The sequence below is a fragment of the Ceratosolen solmsi genome, unplaced genomic scaffold (assembly GCF_000503995.2).
Source record: "Ceratosolen solmsi marchali unplaced genomic scaffold, CerSol_1.0 scaffold11, whole genome shotgun sequence".
Classification (NCBI taxonomy): domain Eukaryota; kingdom Metazoa; phylum Arthropoda; class Insecta; order Hymenoptera; family Agaonidae; genus Ceratosolen; species Ceratosolen solmsi.
The window spans coordinates 7,926,713-7,946,535 of NW_011948416.1; positions in this window are offsets into that span (position 1 = coordinate 7,926,713).

The following is a 19,823-nucleotide window of genomic DNA, read 5'->3' on the forward strand; positions in this document are numbered from 1 at the left end:
CCCACTGCTACAACTCCTCTTACTCCTCCTCGTCCGTCCTGCTCCAAATTCCTCGTTCGCGGAAGTCGAGCGCGCGCAGGATAATCGCCAGGGGTGTGGTTGTGGTAGTGGTGGTGGTAGTTGTGGTGGTAGTGGCAGTGATAGCGATAGTGATAGTGATAGTGGTAGTAGTAGTAGTGGTGGTGGTGGTGGCGACGGTGGCGGTGGCGGTGACGGTGGCGGTGATGATAAGCGGGTCGGTTTACGGGATGGGTTATCGAATAAAGAAAAAACAAAGGAGCGTAAAGGGCGAGAGTGTCGGGTGGGCGAACGGAAACAGCGTTGGACCGTTGACGGGTCGGGGGGGCAGGGGCAAATGAAAGAAAAAAAAAAAAGGAAAAAAAACACGCGTTCGCACCCGCGATGTCGGAGACGTCAGGCGCCGCGATCGCACTCTTTCATAGCCGCGGCCGTGGGCTTCGTCGTCTCGGGCGTACGTACGAGCCTCACGCACACATGCCAAGGCTTGCCACCGTTGTTGCGTGCGACGTTGCGCGCGGGATCGGTGAGCTGTCGGACGGGAGGCGCGTGCGAGCCGATCTGTGCGCGAGCGAGGAAATTCTCGGACTCCGGGGTTCCGGCGCTGACGCCACGGAACGAACCGCTCGCGGGGCCTCGGCGGCGGTGGCGGCTGCAGCGGCGGCGGCGGCGGCGACAGCGGCGGTGGCGGCCGCTACGGCGGCGAGTCGACCTCCGAGGCGCGGTTGCCAATTGCCGCGTTGCCAGCGCCTCCCAAGAGAGCGGCGGCTACGCTGACTTTCGTCGTGGGAAAACGGCCGCGCGACTCCGACTCCAATGGCCGGCCGCGGCTACCACACACGTTCAATCCACCACCACCACCACAACAGCCACTATCATCCACCGTCCATCACGGAGCCGCTCACCATTGAAAAAGCACCACGAAATAACTCCAGCGTGGAATTATCGATTTTTCCCTCTTTTATTCTGGGTTACATCAACTCGAATTGGTCTACTTTACCGCGATATGCTCCTTGTCCATTTCCGAGGCCACATTATTCGATTTTTTGCTCACCCCCGCTTCCCCCTTCCCTACCACAGTACACCAACTAACGCACGCACGCATCCACGCACGCACGCATCCACGCACGCACCTCGATACAGTCGAAACAATGGCAGTAATAGGATAGTAACAGTGTAATAGGATTCCGCAAGTCCAGCCACACATAAGGCTACCGTAGCTCATTTTGAAGGGCAAACGGCCGTATCGTTAAAATTGCCTCTCTAGGTTATGGGCACGACGGGACTAACCTAAATTCCCAACGCGAACGGGAGCTGGAGAAACGAGTCATCGCATCTCCGAGACTTCGACACCAGTCGCCATGGAAAATCTCACGTCTAGCATATTAATCTCTGGCATCGGCGGAACATCCGCCGACGCACGGCCCTAACTTTTGAAAAATTACATATGCTTGCTTGGGCGCGGTACTAGGACCGCATGGGCCCTTGTAGCCGCTGTAGCCGTCGTAGCCATCGTAGCAGCAGCAGCAGCTGCTGGTTTTGTTCTTGCGCCGCTGCCACCTCTGCCTCTCCCTCGGCACGCCGATGGGATTCCATTCCTCTCCTCTCTTTCCGGAATGCATAGTTTTACAGAACGGCAAGGGCCTCTGTGGCGTTCGTTCGGTTCAAGCGCCGCTCGCGAGCCTCGGCTGCCGCTCCAATGGCCTTTTCTCTTTCGCAGCCGTTTCTTTGATCGCGGTCGTCGTCGTGCACGCGCGAGCACTCGCCTTCTCTCGCCAACCTTTTTTTCTCTTTGGCTGCGCGAGTGCGCTGGGAGGGACGTAGAAATGAGTGGCCACGTCGGCGCAAGAGCCGCTCGGTTCATCGAATCCAAGATCCTTGGGAAGCAGCCTCGAGGGGTTGTTGCTCTAGAGTCCTATCGGCTGCCGGGGGACAAACGTTGCCAGCCGGTGTCATTTTCCACTTTGGTTTCGGTGGTCCGTGGCGCGGGCTTTCTTGACTCTCTAAGGTGGTCCCCTTCTTGTAGCTGCCGCTGTCCTGCTTGGAATTCACGGAATCGGCTAGTTACAGGACTATAGGGACTCGTCGTTGCTTATAATAATTAAAACAGTTCGATGCGTTGAAGGGAACGTGGGGGGGGGGGGGGGGTATACCAATTGATCCGTAGAACTGAACTATCAAAGCAATTGGCAAAATTCGATGTCCATTTAAAAATTCGAAATTTTTATATTTATAAAAGTATGCAGGCGCGCACATGCACCGTAGCTTCCTACGTATTATTCACATTCTCGATTAAATGACTTACAACTTTTACTTGCAACTTTCACGAGAATTTTTCATATTAAACGGCGTTTAAAAAAATCGTCTTTTCTGACAGTTTCATAATTTTCATAATTTTACTAATTTCCAGCATATAAAATTGTCATCACTAACACTTATGTTGGATAAGACAAAGGCTAGAAAAAGCGCTTTGACGTTTTAACTTGCTAAGAATTATTATAGCACAAATGTATTCGTTGAGCGTTGTATTGGTCGTACGGACAATGAAAATTTCAAGAAAAAAGGAGAGAAAATATATAAAACCCCATCGATTATAAATACAAATGTTAAAAGACTGCTTATGTAATTAAATGTTGAATCCAACCACAATAATGGACCACAATTATCAAATGAGAATGTAGAACAACAACAACAACATTAATAAAGATGAAATAACATTACGTTTTGTTTAAAAGAAAGATGAAAATTTGAATAAATTTCAAATACGAACTTTCTAACCCATGTTTTTTAAGAAACAAAATTAAAAAAAAAAGTTGTTTTAAAATGTAAAATATAAAAATCTCATCGAGTTAAATAATTGCATATATATTTCCGATGCAACTAATAATAAGATGAAATCTTTTAAACTATGAACTTTGGCTGGATAATTTAATTGACATGTAATAGTTTAAATTTTATAATTTTAAATGTCTTTTCATTAAAGTTTTATAGGATGTCAAAATAGATCTTTCGCTCCCTTATTGTATTTCATCTTATTATTATTATACTTAAATTAATTATTTAAAACCCTTTGATTATTAACAATTCAATAACAATCATATGACTATACAAGTGTTTTGTTATATTACGAGTCTGATGTTCAGTAAATTAATGTAAAATTTCCTATACCCTTTGTTTAAAATAAAACTGTTCTGATTTCCAATGCTCATTATGTTGCTTAGCCTCTACATGCCGCGTGAAATTTCATTAAATATTATTATTATTATTATTATTATTATTATTATTATTATTATTATTATATATCATTGCACTTAAAACCACATTTCGGGAGACGGAAGTTGGCCAAAATTCATTCGATAATATATGGTTCATGAATTATTTCGACTTTACTTTATAGTCACATAAGAAAAGCCGTATTATACGCGATTCAATCAAAGTGCTCAATTCAATCGAACACATTGTTTCGCATTGCTGTTTAATTAGCATTTACAATAATTTTATTCTACCTTATTTTCCACATGACATTAATAATGATAATGATCGTGCCAGCACTTGGTTTCTTCAACGAAAGAATGACGTTAACACTCTGCAATTCATAATTAACGAGATTTTTCTTGTTCCTTTTGTTTTTAATTTTTTTTTCCTTTTTTTTTCCTTTTTTTTCGTTCTTTGGCGTTTGTTTTTCTTCAATGAACATTATGTCCAATCAAATGTACCCTTCGAAACATACATTTCGCCCCTAACGTACATAGCTCTCATTTTTAAATTCAATACAAAGAAGCGAATACTCGAAGAAAGGCATGGTAGATAAGACCTTAAAGGCAAGATACCGTTATATTTGCAATCTCCGCTCGCACATTTATCAAATGCACATCGACTATAAGCTTTAATGTATTATAGACTGAGCTATTATACTATACTTATGGGAACATTACATGTTTTGCTGGATACCTTTTAACGAGTGAGCCAGCACCAAGCCGATGGAGCATTTGTCGCTCACGAGTGCGATATCTTGAAAGAGCAAAGTGTCGTCGGTTTGGCGATGCTGCGACGTGCCAACCCAAGTTTCAGGGAAACATGTCGGCAGGCCTCATTGTGAATCAAGGATATTTAAACAAAATCTCGGCCTCACGATGCCTCATAAATGCGCTCGCATTTTCCGCATTCTTCCCCATCGGACATTCGCATCGACGATCTCATTCTTCCCACAGTTTCACATTCGGCATTGTAGCCGCCCTGAGGGGTCCCTCATTTTCAGGAATTCCGATCTGCTATCCCTCCCGCCCGGCGTCTAATCCAGTGTGGAATTCCGATACCGTGCGACTGGAAAACTCGAGGAACGGGGCTTCCCACGGCCACTTTTCGTCGATCGCGCGTTCGCCGAACGCGCCGACGATGACCGCCCAGTTTGGGGACCTGCCGCAGGACTGCGACGATAAAGGACACCTTCCAGACCTTAAGGACAAAGGCTCGTTTCGCTAACGAAGGGTTCGCCGCTCTGTCCTTTTAAACGTCCGCGATCGGCTTTGTTCCTCCGTCGATGTTTATTTACGTAAGCGCGCTTTCCGCGCGGAAAATTCTTATCTCGGCTGCCTGCGCTCCACGGCCATTATCCCCCCCCCCTGTTTCTCTCTCTCTCTCTCTCTCTCTCACTCTCTCCCACCTTTCTCTCTCTCTCTCTCTCTTTCTCTTTCTCTCTCTCTCTCTCTCTCTCTCTCTCTCACTCACTCACTCTCTCCCACCCTTTCTCTCTCTCACTCACTCTCTCCCACCGACCCCGTCCTCCTTTGCCCCTGCCCCGGTCCCTCAACGCCGCGAAACCACCGCGTCCGTGCCGTTGCCTCCTTTGACTTTCACAATTGCTTTTTTATACGTGCCACGGTGGTGCTCGTACTCGCATGTGCGAGAAGCAGGCAGCCCGAGCTGGCAACAGTGTTCGCCATACCAACGCTGCGAGAGAGAGACAGAAGAGTTGGCGCTTGCAATACCAGCAAGTCGCGCGCCACGGGAGAAAGAGGACGACCCTGGAGATGAGCTCACCAGGACAACAGACTCGAGTCGTTTAAATTTCACCGCTGGAGCTGTGACGAGGCATCGACTTTCGCTCCGTCTGTGCGCTCGCCGACTTTTCTCTTTCGGCTATCGATGTTGAAAATTATGTAAGGAGCGAGCAGCTCGACGGCCCTCTAGCAGGAGCAACGAATTGGGCCTTTGCCACGTTAAATATGCTTTTTAAATGCTGGCTTTCTGCAATAAATTGCTGACTCAGTTCATCAAAAATGCGACTGCCGAATCGGACTCACGTAGTGGAGCAGCCAGTCAGGTATCTGCTTTATCGACTGTGCCGCCAACCGTACAACATATGCGTAATGCATACATACTTTTACTCGGTCGTGTTAAAGTAATATGCCATTTTAGCTCGTGAAATTTAGAAACGCTATACCATCATTATGCTCCGTATTATCAAAAATAAATTTAAAGGTACGGCCACTGGCAGCCGTCATTTAAAGTCGCTTGAAAGTGAGCAGCTTGGGCGAGCTTCCTCCGGGGCAAAGTGTCCTTTAAATTTTTCACGCCACGCTCAAAACGTACGTCAACAGGCTCCCCTCGATTAATATCCCTCGATCATTAAGCATAATACTTCTCGAACAAGCAACGATTATTTAAATACAAAATATACAATAACAACAATAATATGAAATTTTTTTTGACAAATTTCAAAAAATCCACAAATTCTCGACATACTACATACCCTATAAATCTCTATAAAGTTTCACTTGCTTAGCACCGAGAGCCGCAGCTCGAGCTCCACGGCCAATACTCAAAGTGCACTTATAAACCGTGCGCACCGATTAAGTCTCGCGCGCACACGCGCGCGCACCGAGACTAATAATGAGTGACGCGTCATTGCGCGTAAGTCAAAGATAGAGATGCTCGAGGAGAATCGCGAAAGGTCTTTAGCCGCGGGGCCTAAGGTCGCGGCGACTGTTCGAATCGCGCGCCACTCGTATCGCATTAAGCAAAAATACTGCACATTCCTCGGCGTCGCTCGGCAGCATTATCATGGATGCGTTGGCGTCTTAACGAAACGACGGCTTAAAAATAGCCGGGAAACGGGTGAATAGCAGGGTGGGGCCGACACCTCGGTGCGGACGCGCTTATCGCTGGAGTCGCGAGACACGGGGGAAAAGTTTGGAAAAAGATCGCGAGCCGCGGTATTACGCGTCGGCCGTGCCAATACGGGTCAATGGGATGGGGCGCCTTTAATTACCGCCAACGAGAAAGTATCGCGGGATGCGTGCCATCGAGGTTGCGGGTGCGTCACTGGTGAGCGAGAATACAATAGAGAGGTTCAATGGACTTGCCAAGCCGGTGGGAGCGCACGCGCGCGCGCGCGAACGAGCGCCACCGGGGATATAAATACACACGTGTGCTCCGCGGTCTCGTTCCGCGCCTCCAATCGCATCGGCCACCAGGTAATCCAGGTCGCGTCCGTTGGCTCATCGAGTCTCGAAGTCGCCCGTGAACGAGCTACGGGGGAGACTTCGTCTTCGCCTCCCTGGGGACGACCGCGCCCCAGCCCCGAGCCCGCGGGCGCGTTCGATGCAAATAACCCGAGTGCCGATGCAATTTTGTCAGGCCGACCGTGAAAAATACGCCAAGGTTGTATTAGATGTACCAAGAGTATAAGTAAAACTCGTTATCCGTGTGATGTTGAATTAGCAGCGTGGGGACGAATTTTCCATCGGTTTCTTCTCAATTTCTCATTAAACATTAATCGTCCAAGTGTTTCTCGACGTCTATGCTTTGTTGTCTAGTAAATATAGCCATTAAATGCATATTAATATGACTATCTTGTCGCTGCGTCATCGTTGTATTTGATAGGATTGATTATTTAAAAGTTACAGTTCAACAAATGCAGCGACCATTCGTTTTTCGTCGAATATAAAATTTATGCTATATTATTCAAGAATCGTAATACCGCAGAAAATTGCGTGCGTCATGTTTGTCATACGGGCGTTAATCCGTTCGAATTATGTGTGACTTTTTTTTTCATAATAATTATGTATGGATAAGAGGTCGAGAGTTCTAACTATTCGAGCTGTTGTGGATAGACCAAGAATATAAAAAATTTCGATACACTCTCGCGAACGATGAAATTCTTATTCTTATAGTTTGAATTATAAAGTTATGGGAGCTTATGGCAAACGAAACCATGTCGAAGATCATTTTGTAAAATATAGTTTTTTTGCCCATCTAAGAACGAAGAAGGGAGTTGCTAAATTGAGTAGTACCTCACTACGGAGAATAAAATATTTATCTGCAACAGGAGCAGCAGCGGCAGCAACAGCAGCATCAGGATCAGCAGGAGCCAGTAACAACAGCAGCAGCAGTAGCAGCAGGAGCAGCTACGAAATTATAGGTAGCAAACTTCTTTTATTCGTTCGCTTTTTCATTCAACCTTTATCCACTTACAGTCCGAATATTCCATGAGCTTATATGTGGTGAGCAACAACGCCACGAGAAATAAAAATGACGACGTAGATAAGCGTCGGATGTAAGGCACGTAAGTGAGGGAAAAGAGAGAGGCCATCGTACCGCCAGCCAAGCGAGTGCGAAAAAGACGAAAGACATAAACCGGAGAGGCTTCCCTTTACTCCAAATGCCCATCACGCACACTCGGAAGAAGATATCGAGTGTAAATGGCTTTGAGAGCAATGTAGACGGTGGTCGCATAAAGACCATACGTATCTATGCCATTTTGTATAACTATTTTTCATGGGTTCCCTTTGTGTAAGCTTGACCGGAAAATAAAAATGCTTTGTACTTCGTTTAAATGGGACCCGCTTAAATTACGATGATACTCCAATCGGAGCGGAATTCATGGGAATGTTCTAAGAAACAGTTTATAACTTCTTTTTATATATATATATATATATATATATTTTTTTTTTGTTTTTTTTTGTGTTTTTTTTTGTTGACGTTCTTAATATATTTTAAATTAGAATGAACAGTGCCGCTTACATGTTTTGCATAATACTCAATGCCCACTCGGTATTATTTTTTGCCTACCATACACATTGGTTGGAACGACCTTTAAATTTTTATCGTTTCCAAGTCGTACGTATCCTTGTTTCATTGTGTAATTTATTACAATAAGGCTTTATAAAGGTTTTTGTCCATAATAGAATTATGAATTACATTGGCATTAGATCTCATTTTACCATTATGCACGCAATAATGCTCACCGAATATCTATGAATTATGAATATCATTGGTATTTAATAATTTGTTGACAATGAATTGAAAAAATATAAGCAGCGTAATTCATCAAAAATATAATGTAGAAAACATTCGTATTATTAAATTACATCTCAATTGGCTCCCCGTTACAATTAAAAATATATTTAGAAATCTTATATATAGAAAAAGCTCGAGTGAGTTTTAATATTAAATTTATTATAAAAGAATGTAGTTTAAGTAACGTTAGAGTAATTGTACGATTCCATTGCAACTTTTGTAATAAACTTCACAAGCAATAATTCCACTTACATACTATGAATTACCCAACATGTTTTGTCTTTTCCGAGGTCATCCATTTATTTATTATATTTGCATATAGGCAAGTAAATACCGTCTTTAAAATGTGTCAAAAATTTTGGACATTGTCGTGAAATTTAACGCAAACCTTCAATTATTCGCAGAAATGGATGATACATATGTTTCTCTTTTTTTTTTTTTTTTTTTTTTTTTTTTTTTTTTTTTTTTTTTTTTTTTTTTTTGAAATAAATCCTTTTAATAAAGCAATTATTCACGTCAATAAAAGTGAAAGTATGGTAAAACAAATTGTATGTTTAATTAAAAAAAAAGTAATATACCAGTGTTGCCACTCGATTCGATCCTCTGGTTAAATAAAAAAGTTTTTTGAAAACGACCACGATGCTATCATTCTTTTATTGCTATGTGTGCACGAATGTGCGTGAGGAAGTGCGTGAATGAACTAAAACGCGGGGGAAAAGAGGTAACGGGAAGAAGATAAAGTGAGAGAAAGATAGAAAACATTAAGTTGAAAAAGAATGAGTAATGTAAAAGAGAGGGGAGAAAAAAGTAGGGACTGGAGCGAGTGGGAGAGAGAGAGAGAGAGAGAGAGAATAAAAATGAAAGCGTACAAAGGTCTCGTATGTGTTCTTTGTGTGAATGTTTAGGTGAGACAGGAAGAGAGACTACGTCATACAATTATTGTTCCGTCTCAGCGAGTATTTTTATTATTTTATAGGCATGCGCGCGCATTCGCTATGGACTTAGAACTTACCAAGTTATAATAGAAGTTTTTGTACTGTGAATTTTTTATTAGATGATATGTAAAAGAAATCATCATAGCAGAATTTATATAAAATATAGTTAACGACCCTTGAACGAGCTGAAATATACAAATCCTTTTTTTTTTATCTTACAAAAGACCATTCAATTGAAATACTTATTTTTTGCATTATTATAAACGGTACGACTCTGTAGAGTGTAAGAGCATATTTAAGTTATTTATTTAAAAATATTATACCGAATATACCGAAAATAGTTCATGGTAAATTAAATATCGATACATGTATAATATAATCAAAAATCATGGAAATATATCTATAATTCAAATGCCGATACTAAATATAAGGTGAACCCGATCGATGCTAATACTCTTATTAAATTACCTCTGAAAATCACATCAATTGCATCATGATTCCTATTATAACATAAGTCAGATGAGTGATTGCAAGTCATCGTAGATGCTTTTGTGTATAAAATTTCATGCTAAAATACACATGTAAGCTGATAAATTTGTTTATTTACGTTTCTCAATTAAATTAAACTACGCTATTTTCGATAAAATCCAAATTTCTAATACATCTAAGTGAACTAGTTGTATTTAACGAAGTTATGAGGAAAAAATTTTATCTCATCGATTATGATATAGTACAGAAAGAAAGGCCCAGTCTATAAATTCGTGCATATTAAGCACAACAAATCGTATTATCTATTTTCAACAAAGAATATATATATATATATATATATATATATATATATATATATAAACTCAATTATTATTAAGAGACTCAAATATAATTATGCATATCGGTTGTTAATTTATAACATTTAATAAAAGCTATCATATAAATAATCACGTGGATTTAATGTTATTAGTCCGTAAATAAACACAAACGGGTCGACGACCAAGCGGAAAATTGTGTTCATGTACTAAAGTGTTTAAGAATGTAAAAGAACTTTAAGGTAATCAAAGATATATTGAATTACACGCGCGCGCGCGCACACACACACACACACACACACACACACATATATATATATATATATACACATATTTGTTATTAAATCTTTTGACTTAAATGACAACCTTTTTCTTAATATAGACACCGATTTAGCGTGTAGAATTGAATATACGAAAACTAATTCACATAAGCTTATTATCGGCTCCCGAAGAATTGAACTGCTACGTTGAGTTTGTCAGATATCCTTTTCGGAGTGTCGTAAAATGCAAGTCAAAATGATAAAATCATCCATCTTACTTTTACTCCTTTATAAAAATGCATTATAGAAGCACACCATCATCTGGCATTATGGTTAGATGAACTATAATTGTTATATGATAATCATTTTATTTTATTCTTTTGTAATATTTTTCCTGCTATTTTATTTATAATAAAAAAAAAAAACAAAAAAAAAATAAATGTATTTAAAAGTGAAATATACTGTTATTTTATAAATCTCTATTGCAAATTATAATTATCGAAGATAATCTTTATTATGATTTTGGTATTTTGTCATCCTTAATTTTTGTGAGAAACCGTCATTTAAGGAATCAATAAATATATATAATATAATTCAATAAAGAATATACTCTGCTGTTTAAAATTCAGCTCTATCGCATTATTATTAGCATTATCAGACTTTCTTATATTTACGTATATTCTACATGATCGAATAAAAATTTCAAATAAACGAAGGTATTATTAAACTTTTAGGAATGAACTAACGATCGAGTTTCACATGATTAATAACTCAGCATAAGACTCATTGTATATCAAAGAATTTATATTTATAAAAGATCGATTGAACCGAGTGTTAACCGTCGATCCAGTTTAAACAGATAGCAAATAAGATCTTGGACGTGCACTTGATAAGCCATGAACAATGTAAATCTCTGATCAAACGATGTTACAGTTTTCATTTAATTTTTTCTTTCTTTTTTTTTTTTTTAAGGCTTTTGTTCAAAGATCACATGCCATTACTTAGTCGATAAAATATTAAAAGAAAAATGCTAATAAAGTTTTGCACAAGCGAATCATACTTCTTAAGTCTTTATTACTTATTTCTTTAATAAAAGATATTACATAAAAGAAAAAATAAATAAATAAAAACGATTGCTATTTCAGATATCGAAAAAGTATCGTTAAATTATATGTAAAAAACAATTTCATACTGAAAGCTGAATTACCAATTCTTTTTATAGCCTCGTAACTTTTATTATCGTTAATTAAATATTCGAGAGGAGGGAATATTTTTAGATGTGCCTATATATTAAAAGAAATATGTGACGAGTCTCCATTCGATTTTAGAAATATTATTTATTTCTCGTCTTTAATATTTATTAACATATCATGTAAATTATACTTTTAAAAGCTCTATAAATCTTACGTTATTTCATCGAAAAATCAATCGATGTTAAAATAATTGGTAAATAAAAGAACGGCATTAAGCAATTTTCGTTCGGATTGTTATCAGACTTTTCGAATAGTTAGAAATTCGCAAAATTATAAATTTTACGGTAAAGGAAGGTCGTGCATCCTAGCGATTCGTTTTTGCTCGAAAACAAGAAGAAAACTGGACATACAAAGTCAATTCAGAATATTTCAAAAGGGATTAATGACCGGCTTATCTTTTGTTTTGTACACAGTGAGAAGAAATGCTCATCTAAATACTTTTACCATCGTGTCAAAGATTTTCAAAGATTTTAAGCAAAACAAAATTGTATTACTAACTGAATTGTATATGCGGTAGGTTCGACCGAGTTTCCGATATTAAAAAATTCACGTATAAATATCGTTTGATTAATTTTATTCTTTATCTTACAACTGAGATTAGTTATATTCTAAAAATATTTCATTCAAATAGATACAGTTGAATAAATATTTTACGACAATTCTTATGCAAATAAAATCACAATCAAGTACTATTTAAATATATCATTTTGAAGTAAAATACAATAATTAACTGTAAAAAAAAAAACAAAAAAATGGCTTGTGTTACATCCATTGTCTAGAGTATGTTTCGTGACGTAAAAAAAAAACTTTGATAAATGTCACCAATGTAATAGAAATGTCAGCGAGCACTTTCAAATTAAGAAAATACATTCGATTTTCTTAATTATCCACAGCATATTTATACGAAAGTTCGTTCTAATCCAACTTCAAGGTGTTGATATCAGCTTCAAAGACCGCTAAAAGGTACTCGACTTAATTAAACTTGCTAAACAAGTGCACAAGTGCAAGCTGATACTAATGAAGTGATCCAAAAATTCTACTGCACTTTCACAAGCTTTTAATATAGATTATAGTTTATATATACATAAATGCAGTAAAATTTGTCTGCAAGTTCGCCATTGCAGTGCTTGAGTGATAAATTCGTAAATAATAATGAAAAGAAATAATTGTAAGGCACGATTGTTCATCTATCCGGCAAACCTAATAATAGAAATATATCGAAATTTCAAAGGAATTTTTTATAAATATCAATTTGTGCCGATAAATGAAAACGTGAGAATGCAACGATAAATTTTACGAAAAAATGATACTCAATTCAGAAAACTTATCGACTTCCTAAAGCGTGCATTGATATTCTCTGCAGGCAATAATCAACAATGAAATAAATATTGACACTATAAATTCTACGTGATACGTCAGCTCAGATGATTTCTACAATGGTATTGAAAATATCATGACCGGATTTTATAACACAAGATATAAGGATGGCAGATGATCTCAAAATGAACGCAGACCGAGCGCATGCCGAGACAGATAAAAGCAACTCAAAGAACCTAGAATCACTACCGGAAACAGCTTGCAGCCAACAAACTCTGCGTCTCCGCCCACGCAATGCATAACGAAGGCCGGCTAAAGCCCACGTTGAAGCAGCATTGATATATCTTGGTAGGGGCAACGGTAAACGAGCTTATTGCGATTGTTGAATATAGCGTGTTGGATGAAAACGGACGAATAATAATAAAAAAAAGTTCCACTCTTCGATTAACGGTATAATCAACAATTATCGAAATTTTCGATAACAATACTTTCATTGACTTATGAGTCGTTATATTTTGTTCCCTCTCTTTCGCGACATTTGGATTGGCAAAATTTATATAAAAGAATTTTAATTTTTGTGGAAATTAGTCGGAAAAATGAACCCGACTGCAAGTTCCAAGAGATGTTGCCATTTTAACTTCAAAAATCATGACGGCACACCTTCGTGATAACTAGAGGAAACATATCGAGCGACCAATATTTCTATTCTCGATAATTGATCAATTTTGTATTAGTTAATAAATTATTCTGAATACATGTCATTGGGTAATAATGAAGCTCGCAACATCGATACATTCAATGCCACGGCAATTTCATTCCATCATTTATCTATTAATTAAAAATGCGACCAATAATAACGTGCTGTTAGACGAAAGTTGCAATAATATCGTGAATTCTTCAAATGTGCAAAGTTCATTGCAAAAACAATATTGTATTTTCCGTGAAATTATTGGAATAATAATACCAATTTAATTTTCTAATTATTTACTGACGAGAATTATTAAATACGAACAGTTGGTATAAGTAAGTAGGCTATCTCGTTGGATTTTATTATTATAACGACAACTATAACTCGCCTTCGTATAAATAAACTAATGCAAATAATATTAGAAGATCTATAATTATTGTAAATTTATATTTATTGAATTTTAACGATCGTTTGTTTATTTGCCTTACAAATAAAAAAATTATGGTAATAAATGACAAATAAGCGTTTTTTACTTTATCAAAATATTGAAAAAACTAATGGGAAATTGATTGTTTTTATATTATATAAAACTTACTATTATACCATTGCCGAGTATTTATTATTGACATATTTTAGAAAATTTACATAGCGATAAATACTTTATTTTGCATTCATTCACAATATGACTAGAATACATTTATGTATATTTGCTTATTACTATTCGGAAGCTCAGATATTTCCTGAATAGAAATAATACTAATTTGCAATATTTATATATATTTAGAATAAACTCGTCTTAAGTCAAATATTTGAAATTAATTGATTACTCAAGAGATCATTTATATAGCGTCTAAAATAAACTTTTTTTTATCTATCAATGGGATTAATCTATTTGAATTTAATTACAATTAAAGAATTGCAGGAATAAATACATAATTCTAAATAAATTTGAAAATTAATTATTAATTAAAAATAACATATTTGTTTTGTATATTATTTTATGAATTGTCTTATAATGCTTAAACGTATTCTATTTTTAATTTAATTTTGAAATAAAGAACTTTAATTCGATTTAGACGTATGCTAATGAATTAAAATTGACAGTACTAGAATATCAGAATATTTTCATTAATATGATGTATTATTGTCTATTTTTCAGTCTATTAATTATAATAATGCTTTGTGAATATATAAATATTATAATTCACTGTAAATACAAAATAATTATCATTTCACGGAAGTTCACAATTTCTTTGCTTTATATAAATTTTGTAATTACGTACAAACATATTATATATAACATTTTTATTGTACTTTTTTAATATATATATATATATAGCTTAATAATAAATTAAGAGTCATGTCTTGAAAAAGAAAATTATGGGTTAAAATTGATAGATTGAAAGTATATTTTTTATCAAACATAATATAAATAAAATATTTGAAAAAGTATATTAATACGTTAAATATTTATTTGATGTCTTTATGGAATTTTTAAGTGAAGATACTTCACACCGTATATCCGAGGTATCATTAGGAAAAGTAAGTGAATGAACAAACCAGTGACTATGGGATGAATGAAATTTAGAGAAAAAGGAAAATACGACCTATACTACGTATGAAATGAAAAATAGAAAAAGAAAAGGGAGTGCTGCTACATACGAGCTCTATCAGTCTTTAAGAACGTTATCAACGAAGACTGACACGCAGCACAAATTACGACATTGACCGTCCTCGATCCTTGAAAAAATGACGTTTTTAAGCAATTAATGCTCCCCCCCCCCAATTCCCACGATGAGTAAAGTAAAGTATAAATATAAGTTTATTGGCTTATGATGCGATAAAATCATTTTTATCTTATCGACGTTTATGGTGGAGCTGAAAAGTACAATTATCTCGATACATTACGCTCTGTACTACATATACAAATATATTATGTATACGTAGATTAGCATGTATTTTACACGCATAGAACTTTCACACGCCTTTTTTCTCTCTCCGCCCTCTATTCCCATCTCCTCCAGTCATCGTTTCATTCCGTGGGCCCACTATACACGTCAAACGAGCTCCGAAAAATTCGTGAGTGAGCATTTCCATTGAGCCTAAACATAGAATTTAGTGACGAGAGACTCTTATTATTAGCCCCCATAGAATGACAAAAACTCTTGGTGCTGCGGATAAAACAAATTAAAATTTCCTCTGTCTGTCCGTCTATCGTTTCACTTTCATCGAATTATTGCAATGCATATCTTTTAATGAAACGCACGTTAGTACTGCGGGGATAATAATGTATTTTAGAGACAAATTATCTCTTATTTCAAAATATTTAGCCAAATTAATGGTATTTTAATATCTTCCCGAGAAATCCTATAATTACTAAACACTTTACGACTGCTTTAAAAATTCGTGAACGCATTCTAAAAATACACGCGCATGCGTATAAAAATTACGAATTAAATTTCCTCTAAATTGAATAGAATAAATATTTCAATGAATATTGTAATTATTTTTGCATTTGAACCTTTGATTTGCTATGGCGCGCACAGGTGCATTTGTACACCCTCAACGCTTGCGCACATATCCTCAGAGACAGATATAGGTAGATAAAATATATAAAGCGGCTAATGTTTCGGAGAAATTTTGCATAAATTTCAGTGGTTACGTTTTAATTGTCTTCAGCTTCATTATCACTTATTAGTCGCTAATGTATTAATTTAAAGAAATTTCATTTATAAAATAGTTTGTTGTTTAAGAGACAATCGTTTATTGGGATTTTATGAGTAACTAGAGAATTCCCGTTAAATAACATTGAGCTCTCTTCAGTCGCTAATTATATATAGTTTCGATAATCATATTTTTTTTTAATAATATTCGCACATTGTTGCGGCGCTGAAATCAATTCGCGTCAACTTATTACCTTCGAAATCAAAATTATCTTTCGAGGATTAATTGAACAATATGCGATTATTATAAATCAATATAAGGCTGAAATAAGTTTCAACAAGTTAGAGCACATAAAATCTAATAATTCTGTGATTAACAAGAGAACTGCCAACGATAATTAAAAACTTCCAAACGGATAGTACGAGCATGTTAACGATGTGACAAATTTTTTTTTTTTTTTTTTTTTTGCTACTTTACAAATTTCTTTCACTTTAATTCATCTGCTATAAATATTTAATTGCATTAGAGTAGCTTAAGATTTATAGCATTTATTACAAGTACTAAAATAAAATTTACTTTATCAATTTTGCTCGAAGCCCAACTGTATCGCATACCATAAGCAGACATAAAATCGGCCAATCGAGCATTTTATTAGAGACGTATATTCATAAGTGTTTATTCTAGTTTTTATGAAATTATTTCTACGGACGTTGGTCTATGCTATTTTTGAAATATCTCAATATTCATTATTTCCTTTATGCTTTGCAACAAGCCACAGCGTGGATCGACCAATAACGTTACGTAACGTTGGCGCAAATTGATTTTAAGAATAAGTACACGTCAACGTATTTAATTATTAATTAAAGACGATGCTCCGCGTTGTCGCTTGCGAAAAAAATCTAAATTCTTTAAATAAATAGAAGCAACTAGGTATTTTTTTTTTTTTCAATAAAATAATCCTAATTATTAGAAAACAATATAAAAAATACAAATTAATTTTACAATTTATTGATTAAATAAAAATAATTTGTATTTAATTATAAAAAGGTGACATGTAATGAAGCTGTAATGTAAAGAATAATAATTTTCTCTTCGTTGCGAAATATGAAAATGATACAATTGCAATTTAAATTTTGACTTTTGCCGTTTAGAACGTAGCGTTCCGTGCGACCATATTTTATAAACAAGCACATACTTTTAAATCGGTAAAAGAAACAGTTTGTGTGTGTGTGTGTGTGGGTGTGTGTGCGTTTTTGTATTATTATAAATCATTATTTTAATGAAAATAGGTAGATATCTTTTATTCGAGATTTCATGTCATTGTAGGAGCCAATTAATTGCAATGATCGTTTATATTGCTGAAGTTTTAATATATAATAAATGGTAAATATTAAGACAAAAATTATGTGATACGTCGGAGGTGTGGGGGGTTGTCAGGTAAATAGCTATCCAATAAAGAATATGCGACGAGATTAAATAATAATGGCATAAAAATTTCAGGCACTCGTTAAATTATTGCCTATTACAAATTACTTGAAATTCAAATGGACGATAGTTCACGGCAAACATAAGATATGATTTAAGAGCGCATGCAACAGTAAAAAAAAAGAGAAAAAAAAAACGAAACGATCTAGATAGATCGATAGTTTTATCGATTGATATATTGATTGATCGATTGATCGAGATAGATAGATAGATATATAGATAGATAGATAGATAGAAGTAAAGCATAATAATAAATAAATATAAAATTCGTACTTTTGTTTGGCGTAGGAAGAGTTGATCGATAACGGGCAGCTCTTTATTTATCCTCGTGCGTGATCTTGTTACGAAAGTGGATTAAGAAAGGAATATAATAACAGCGGCGTGTCCCCTCCCCCAGCGAAACTAAATTTTCGTCCCTCTCTTTCACTTTTCGATTTTTCTTGTCTCCTTGGGGACTCTTCCTCGTGCAGGCGCCTCGTCTCGCGGCTCCAAAATAAATTTCCAAGTTTTCCGTCTGGCTTCGTAACCTCAAATTTGCCGCGCCACACCAACACCAAGCCACGAGGAATAAAAAGTAGGGAGAGATGCCGAGACGGCGCGCGCAAGGCCTCGCGCACCTCCTCGACTTCAAAACAACAAACTCGCACGAGACGAACGGACACGAACCCACGGATTCTCGAAAGCAGTTGAGCTTAATACATCTCGGCCCCGGCCCGACGAGCCTCCTCTCCTCCCCCAAATCCTCCACCTCCTCCTCCTCCTCCTCCACCGCCTCCTCCTCCTCCTTCACCAACACCACCACCACCTCCTCCTCCTCCGCCTCCTCTTCCTCCCATGAAAGCCAGCGAGACAGTCGTTAAAAAGATAACGAGGCGCGACGGTTTTGCGGAGCCCGTCGGTGTCGACCTTACGTGCCCCGAGCGGCTAAATTTTACATTTCAAAATAGACGATGGCAGGCCGTCTACGGCAAATAATGCAAAAAGGGCGCTCGAGCGCACAATGCGCCGCCGCGCTGAATTGAAAATCTTGCAATGGCGCTCGTTAAAGTCTATAATCCGCGGGTTGTTTGGCCCTCGCGACCGGGGCTCCTGCCCACCGTGAAAAATACAACGAGGACGTCCCGAGCGTATCCTGACTGTCAATTGACCGTTGGCCTACTCGCCTATCACCTCTATAAATCTCCTTCTTTATACCCTGAGGCTAATTAACGACTATTTACGAGCGACTCTATTCTTTAATCGCTATATCGTCGTCTATATACGGACCGTCGATTTCCCGTCGAAAGCTCGGATCCTCTCGAGCCTCGCCCTTCCCCTGCATTCGCGTGCAATCGCTTGTATCATTTATCGTTTACCTTGCTTTCTTGCCGTTTTTTCTCGCTTTTAATAATCTACGTAAGTTTAGTAATCTACGCAAGGGCTTATATCGAAATCATTAATCGGGTCCTCGTTTCTCATAGACACTGTAAAATTCATGAAAAAAGAAAAGAAAGTGAAAAAAAGATTTTTTTTTGTTTATGTTTTGTTTAATATGCTTGTAATAGAAGAGAGATGAAATGCTTGGGCGGGAAGGCAAGTCAAACGGCAGATTTATTTCACTTTTGCTCAAACGTTCGCTAACACAAGGCTATATATAATTTATAATTTCTTCATGATGTAATAAAAAGGCTCTTCCATTGTTGGCAGTCTTCTGCGACGAGTATCTGGACACATAGGGATAGCGAAGTAGACGAGCCCTCTCCTCGCCCGTGCTCGCGCCTCCTCCCTCTGCCCTCTCGTAACCACGATGGTCGCAGCTCATCCGTGGCTCGACGGACAGTAGTAGGCTCCTCTTCTAGAATGGAATCTTCGGGGTCGCACCTCGGCTTCACTTCGATTCCTGTCACCAGCGACCATGGGGCAATCACCCCTAGTTTGACATTCCCGGTCGCCGTCCGCTGCTATGGTCCGCTGCTGTCGTCCGCTGCTGTCTTTGCTGCTGCTGCTGCTGCTGCTGCTGCTGCTGCTGCTGCTACTACTGCTGCTGCTTATGCCACCACCAGCACCACCACCACGACCGTCCTCGTCTACGTCGTCACCTCCGCCGCCTTTGACTGCAA